The sequence below is a fragment of the Urtica dioica genome, chromosome 9 (assembly GCF_054948205.1).
Source record: "Urtica dioica subsp. dioica isolate 48M chromosome 9, U.dioica_male_clone48M_v1_H2, whole genome shotgun sequence".
Lineage (NCBI taxonomy): Eukaryota > Viridiplantae > Streptophyta > Magnoliopsida > Rosales > Urticaceae > Urtica > Urtica dioica.
This window is the reverse complement of record NC_142764.1, coordinates 497950-506553: the sequence shown is the minus strand read 5'-3', so window position 1 is coordinate 506553 and position 8604 is coordinate 497950.

The following is an 8604-nucleotide window of genomic DNA, read 5'->3' as shown; positions in this document are numbered from 1 at the left end:
TTGCATGGCGGCCCGGTGCATATGCGGTGGATGTACCATTTTGAGAGATACCTTGGGACGTTACAACATTTTGTCAAAAATAGAGCTAGACCAGAAGGCTCTATTGCAGAAGCTTATGTTGTACAAGAAGCTCTAACGTTCATTGCAAGGTATTTTGAAGATAAGAAAGACGAGATGTGTGTGCCTTATAGGATGATGAACGCGATAGTATTAGACGATGACCAAAGAGAAAAAGCGGAGTGGTACATCTATACCAACTGTCCTGAAGTGGATTCGTATTTGGTGTAAGTAATCGATCCACATGCTTCTCTAAGTTATTTCATTGTTGTATTTTGTTTAAGTAATGTTTTAAACAACAGTGAGCATTTGGATTTCCTGAACGAAGCTGGAGTTCGCGATATTGAAGCGGAGCATAGAAATGGATTCAAAGATTGGTTTGCGAACAAGGTAATAACACAATATTGTAGTTTTTTTTATAAACACACAAGTGCTAACGAATGCCTTGTTTCGTAATAACCAGATTTTTGAAATGAAAGCTAGTGGCTCTGACGTGTCTGACGAGCTCTACTCTCTTTCTATCGGTTCCTTTCAAGTCGATTATCAATATCCCAGCTGCTTTGTTAACGGCGTGAAGTTCATTACTCGTCGGATGGAAATAGTGCTGTATGTGTGCATGTGGATGATTTCACTTACTACGGTCGGATGGAAGATGTCATCGTGCTGAATTATAGGTATAATTGTCGTGTTGTATCATTCAAATGTATATGGTACGGTGACAAGCACGATTCTCGGCGACTAGTGCACAACGATAAGACTACTGGAGAAACGAGTGCTTTTACCGCGAAACAGTGGTTTACAGAGAAGCCGTACATACTCGCGATTCAGGCGAAACAAGTCTTTTACATCAAAGATCTTGTTTTAGGTGGTAACTGGGAAATGTTTTAGGATGTTCCTGAAGTTGACCCCACCACCTCAGCCTCGATCCCGTTGACAATAGAATTGTCAAACATCGATCGTCTGAATCATCAGCACGAAATCGAAGATGCTGAGCTAGTAAATATCATTGGCAATGGTGAGAAAGATGATGATGATCATGAGGAACGCATCCTTTTTTAGGGAGAAGATGTTGATGTTGATGTTGATGTTGATGTTGATGTTGATGTTGATGTTGATGTTGATGTTGATATAGGCAGTGATGACGATGAATGAGTACTACCTATGTAACCACGGTCGACTCAAGGATCTCTTTCTTTCTTGGCTCATCGTCATTTGAACGTAAGTTATTCTAATTTTGAAATACTTAATTTGCAATAAATTCAATACTTATATTTTCATAAAAATTGCAGAGTAAGGACGATGGGAATTTGGGCTCCGCGTTAAAGACGTGGGAGCAAAAGCACCATAATAGAAAAGGTGAATGAACGACAGATTGGGCGAGACAAGCACATGTAAGTCATATGTGATAATTACGAGTACATTACTTACGTAATAATTAATTTTTGATAATTTTTTATGTGTAAAGGCGCGGATAGTTACTCTAGTGGCGGATCTTCGACGACAAGCAGAAGAGCAAGGCGTAGTATTTAACCAGGACGACGCAGAGGAGTACGCGATGATAGACATTCTTGGGAACCGTCAAGATTGGTATGTTGGAATAGGTCCAACGGTCCCGAGATCATCTTGGGCCGTTGCTCAGGCTCAGGACGAAAGCTCGTCGTCAGGTTCGTCATCGTGGCGCGTTCGAGATCCAGTGTTTGGCGAGCTCCAGGCTCAGTTGGCGACACAAAAAGTCGCTATGGAGGAGATGAGGCGAGCCTCGCAACACCAGATAGAGGAGAGGCAGCGAAAAATGTTCGCGTTCACGCAGCAGTTTTCGCCTTTGCCTCAGATGTCGCCCGACATGATGCCACAGGTGCCTCAGATGTCGCCCGGCATGATGCCACAGATGCCTCAGATGTCGCCCGGCATGATGCCACAGATGCCTCAGACGACGCCGTCGCCTCAGATGTACCCATCGCCTAAGATGCACCCTATGCATCAGACAACGCCGCTATCAGTTTCAATGGCGGATGCTCAGACGACGCCGCCAGCTTCAGCAGAGTTCCAGCGAGAGCGTACGAGCAGCAATGCACGAGGAGGTAGCAGCAGTTCCGGAGGAAGATTTGGCGGTAGAGGAAGTAAAACATTCAAGGAGTGGTTTACAAACCGAGGGAATGGAAAGGAAAAAGAAAAAGAAAAAGATTGAACATTTTTTAATTATTTGTCGTACATTATAATTATTATTGTAATCGAAGAACAAACGGATAATTTTTATTATAATTATGAATATTAATTAATGAATTTTCTAATTAATAAACTAAAGTACATATTATTTGATTACAATCATAGAATATATAAGCATAACAACAAAAAAATACTATCGGGTGCGACTATTCGCACCCTAAAATGAGGCTTGTAGACCATTGGGTGGGTGCGACTGTTCGAACCCAAAGGTCGATATTCCCCGCCAAATTATGGCGGGAAGACCATTGGGTGCGAAACTTTTCGCACCCAAAGGCCTACCCGCCAAACCTTTGGGTGCGAAAAGTCGCACCCAAAGGCCTTCCCGCCAAACCTTTAGGTGCGAAAAGTCGCACCCAATGGCCTTCCCGCCATAATTTGGGACTTTTTCAACATCACTTTTCTGACTTATGGGTGCGATAGTGGGTGCGAAATGTCGCACCTAAAAGTCATGACCATCGGGTGCGACATGTCGCACCCAAGACCTTTAGGTGCGGGATTGTGGGTGCGGAAAAGTCGCACCTAAAGTCGCACCTAAAGGTATCATTGGGTGTGACTTTTGACTTTTAGGTGCGAAAAAAGTCGCACCCAATGCTATTTTTTGTACTAGTGTTTTCCTATATTCTCTCCTAATATTTATGCTAAATATTAGGAGGATATTTAGGAGAAAATCTAAGAGAATATATTTTCCTAGATTTTCTCAACAGCAAAATATGTTATACTGTTGTATAAAATAAAATCCTAGATACTGATCTGACAGATGAAAGAAAAAATAGGATTCACTTGTTGAGATCCAACGGCTGAGATTTAATCCACTAGTGTGAACACAATAAAAGGAAATAATATCTTTTAGAATATTCTGAAATATTCTATAAAGATACCTTTTAAACTGCTATAAATAGAGGGCTGATGTGAAGCAAAATTGGACCTAACCATACTGCTAAAAACGCCCACACACTCTCCTTTGTGGCCGTGTGCTTGCTTCTCCTTCCTCCCCTCGGAATTGCTTCAATTCCATTCTTAGAAATAATAGAGAAAGATCGGAAACACCCCGTTTCCAGATCTAGTGAGATATAACGAAGCCCACTCTTTTGTCTTATCTTCCTCGGAGATTACGTTTCGGAAGATTTTGATGCATCACATCGAGTCCTTGAAGGAGAAGTTCCAGATCTGATCGTGTGGAGGCTTGTACGTTCAAGACGAAGACCAATTGTGAAAGCTTTCAGTTCGTGAGCCTAAAACTGTAAGTTTTCTTAAACTCGTCTTTTTATATGATATGGTTGCTTGATGAAGTTTCTTATGATTAATTAATTAAGTAATTTAGATCTTGTTTAATAACCATGTTAATAATTAGCTCTTGTTAGCATAATTATTCTTTTCCGTATTTTAATTGGTTATTTAAGGTGCATTAATCACCAACAAGTGGTATCAGAGCTAGATGATTACTTAATTAATCGATTCGTCTAGTAATTGATTTTGATATGGTTTTTATGAATTTATATTATGATATGTTATTCATTCAATTCAGTATGATATGATATGTGAATTGTGATTCGTGGTTGATCGTAGATTTTTTATTCTCGCTTTTCTATAATTGTTGTTAAACCCGAAATCAAAGGGTATAGGATTTTGTAATTTTATTTAAAATACTTACTATAATCCGATCATCTTGAAATTTCGGGGGCTGACTACCCACTGCAAGATGAGATGATGGTCCGAAGCACAGCCTCATCGGAGTTCCAGAGATCCACCTTTGACGAAGAGGACGAATTTTATGACATCCTTATCACAAGGATTCAAGCTAACTTGTTGAGCCCTACCTTGGCAAGTGGGCTCAAGGATTCGACCGGGTCAAAGCCCGTTAGCCCGGTTGGGCCCAAAAGGCCAAAACCGATTTTTATAAAAAAAATTAATTTTTGATGTTTTATTTAAATTAATTATATGGGCTGGGCCCTAATAAATTTTATTTAAAACATGAAAAATAAATGATCAAGGATATCGATTTATTTTTCAAATGCAAATTGTATTGGGCCTTAATCATTAAATTATTTTCTGACAACTATGGAAAAATAAATAATCTTTGACAATGATTTATTTTTCACTTGAGACATAGAATGTGCTCAACAAAAATCCATGAACTAATGTGATTGAGTTCATCAAATTAGATTTATAAGAATCAATTAGGATACGATCAATCCGAATCAAAACCATATATGCTTTGTCATGCTTGTTTAATTAATTGCTTTGCCATGTATGATATATCTTGAAAAATTGTTTTGTGGGTTATCATGGGCTTTCATAATATTTATCATATGTAACTTATCTAATATGATTAGGATAGTTTTTAATAAATAAGTTGAACGGATCGGAGAAACTTTGTCACCAAGACGATTAGAGGCTAAGCTTGGGGGTTATTAAAAGACTATGTCTTCCCTCCTCGCTGGAAGCTTTTTCTAAGAAGGAATGCTATTAGGATAATCAAGACTAAATGTCACAATGCTCCTAATCACTATGTTATATCGAAACTTAATTGTTTTTAAGGGTAGCTTAGAAACACTCTAGTTTTTAATATGATTAGATAATTCGAGTGGATCACCTAGATTAAAGTTAATGCTAGTAGATTAAAAAAATAATACTGAAAGTATATTGAGTCGTAGACATCCAACATTGCCACAACACCGTGCGGATGAAAGATCTCTGCTTGATCGGCGGTCTTTTAGACATGGTGATCTGCTCCTAAGGACATGCTTTTCTGATTCCAATAACAAGGTTGTGTTTCTAGCGATAGGTGGAGGAGTTGAACTCGGGTGTACTGGCTAAGCCAGTGTGTTCGGGTGATACTCTTTTTGCTGAAATGTTGGGTTGACTCATGCGTGAATTCAACCGGTGGTTGCTCACGTGGTCAAAGATTCCTAATTAATTGGTAGTTAGTGAACATAGTTATGAAGTGTCATGAACCACGATTGTTCACTAATCTGAGATGGTTCTCGATTATCAACTGGGTTCTTTGCTTTAGTATTTTATCCTGTGCTTGGTTGCATTATGTTTTTATTTTCGTAAATCTTATTGATAACTTGTTTCTTTTCATATTGATAATATATATATATATATATATATATATATATATGCTTTTATATTTTAGTAATCATGTCGAACCCTATTATGGCCCTGTTGTCGAAAGACGTCCTGACTGGTGAGAACTTCCCAAAATGGAAGTCTAACCTTAATATTATGCTGGTGAGTGAAAGCATTCGCTTTATCCTCACTGAAGAGAGACCAACTTTTTTTACATCAATTTCATCCCGGTCACAGAAGGATGATTTTGACGGGTGGACTGTGGCTAACAACAAAGCCATAGCCTACATGCTCGCAAGCATATCTGATGTGTTTCGAACAAAGTTGGAACGAGGAGACTGCTGTGGAGATCCTTGACTCGCTGCAGAACATGTTTAGGATGCAAAGCGAGCAAGCCCGTATTGAACTCACCCGTAAGTGCACTAGCACTAGGATGATTGCGGGAACTCCTGTGAGGGATCATGTCATGAAAATGACTAATTACTTCACAGAAGCTGAACTCCATGGGGCTTTGATGGATGAGTTCACTCAGGTGAGAATTATCCTAAATTCCTTTTCGAGTGATTTCATACAGTTCATGTCGAACTATATCATGAATAAGTTAACGTATGGACTGCCTCAACTATTGAATGAGTTACAGACTTTTGAGTCTATCACTCGTCAAGGAAAGAACAAAGGATCAGCTCTGTATGCTGACAAAAGTTCTTTTCCGAAATCCAAGAAGAACATGTCTTCTAGAGATGGGTAATCAAAGGTACATCCTAATACTTTGAAGGGGAAAGCTCCCGCTAATAAGAAAATGAGAAACTTCAAGAGAAGTGGAAAAGGAAAAGAGAAGAAGCATGAAATGGTGGGCAAATGCCACCACTATAACACTGAAGGCCATTGGAAGAGGAACTTTCCTTTGTATATAGCCGAGCTTGAAAATAACAAGAAGAATGCTGGTAATGTGCCGAAAAATTCATGATATCCTAAAAATATTTTTTAGGATAATTATTCATGAGCATACTTTTATTCTTGTTGCAGAATAGATCTATAGGAACACGATGGTGTTGGTAATCTTGCTGAGCAATGTCGGATTCAAGCCCGAATTATTGAGAAGCTCATGCTCCAGTTCAAGATCTAAAATTTCCCGCTAGTTTTATTATTTTCATTTTTGGATTTATTTTTTAACATAAGAGTTGTGTCACAAAGAATCCGAAGTTTTCTGGATTGTAGTCTTTTATGACTACTCCACATAGGATGAATTTTTTCTTTCTTTATGTTTTATTACATTATTTATGAACATATGAATGTGTCATTAAATATTTCTCTACTCATTTATGAATTGCCTTAAATTGCCTTTATGATATTTGAATATGCATAAATGCTTACGCCTTAATTAAATATAGAATATGAAGGACCGTGTTTCTGTTCATTAACTATATGGTGCACAATATTATATTATCCGAGTTAATAATCTCTATTAGAATTTTAATTAGCTTTTATTGCTTTATTAAAATTGCTATTATAAATATGTTTTATGAAATAATAAGAACTATTTAGAACTCTGGTAGTGTCTAAATAATTATCTCATATCGAGAAATGATTTGTGTGATTAAGAGATAATAAGATAACACAACTTTAAAGTTAGTGTTGATGATACATTGATTGAGTGGCAGGATCTTTATAAGAACCTAGACACTCTAGTTCAATAACTAAGTGGGAGCTTCCTTGAATGGAACCTAGTCACTAGAATTGATTAAGTGAGAGCATCCTTTATTGGATCATAGTCACTAGAATCATATTATTGAGTGGGAGAATCCTTTAAAGGATTCTAGCCACGACTGTTCATTAAATTTAATGGGAGCATCTTTATAAGAATCTCGCCATTATTGAACAATATAATGAAAGCAATGTCCTTCACAGGACTGTTACCATCATTTATGATGGAATCCTTTGATATGGATTAATATTGCTATCATGACAATAATTATTGACTTGCCATAAATGATCAATTAATAAGTGGGAGCATCTTTAATTAGAATCTTGCCGCTATTGAACGAATTTAAAATAGCTTAATCCTTCACATGATTTTATGCATCATTTATGATGAGATTCTTAAATGAATCTAATAAGCTATTAAATCGTACAATAAATGAAAGTATGCATCACTTGTCATTAAGTAGAAAGCATCCATTAATGGATCCTTGTCTTTAATCATCAACATAATCTTTCATTAAATGAAAGTATTGATCTTTAATAATGAAGATCAAGCTAACTTGTTTTAAGTCAATAAACCCTTATTTAGTAGATCAACCTGTCAAGCTATTAGCTTGAAGGATTTGAGAGATCGATAAATTGAACAATGAATGTGTTCGAACAAGCGGATTGATACTTAAGGGATTGAGCCCTTGAGAAGAGACATTGGCAACGATGTTGCTCTTCTCTCTGGTACCACGAACCAGTTCATTTGGGATCTTATTTAAAATAAGATGAATTGTCCTTTGAGGAACATGTTCTGTTGACTTTGGATCTAAGTAGTTAGATACTACTCTATCTTTTATTAAAAGGTAGATCTTTAAAAACGAACAAATAATCATGATGACTCTTGGATTTTTGTTATAATCGATATTCTTGGAATGATCGATATGTGTTATTATTATACACGTGTCATTAGAAAGTTATTACTCTTGCGTAATAGACTTAATGATGACATAATTGACAGAGCTAAAATAATTTATGTAGCTCAAGGTTTAGAAACAAAAAGCTCGTTCCATAAATGTCTCAAACATACTTATTGTGATAAGGTATGAGCTCAAAGTTGAGGCTAAGGACATTGTCAATAAGTGGACTATAAATTAGTCCTTTTGACAACGTCAAATTTCCGAGAATACTAACAAGTGTTTTAAAACACTGTAATATTCTGGAAATAGTGAGATACCAACGAGTGTTAGCATGCAACGGTGCAAATTGTTGAAGGCACCAATAGATGTACACCAACGAATATGGTAACTTCGTATCTTTAGATATGAAGTCTGGTGTATAGTCTTAAACATGCAAAGTGTTAGAATGATCTAAAGTAAATTGATTAACTAAGAACAAAATGACTTGACCTTAAGAGGTAAGTCAAGAATACTTGCATGTTAGCATGGACTGTGGATATATATTTGGTATATAAGTCGAATCGACATAACTTGTGGAGTATGATAAAATTGAGAATCCATGGGAATCTCAACCCTGGGTCAAAACTTCTGAAACTATCTTTAC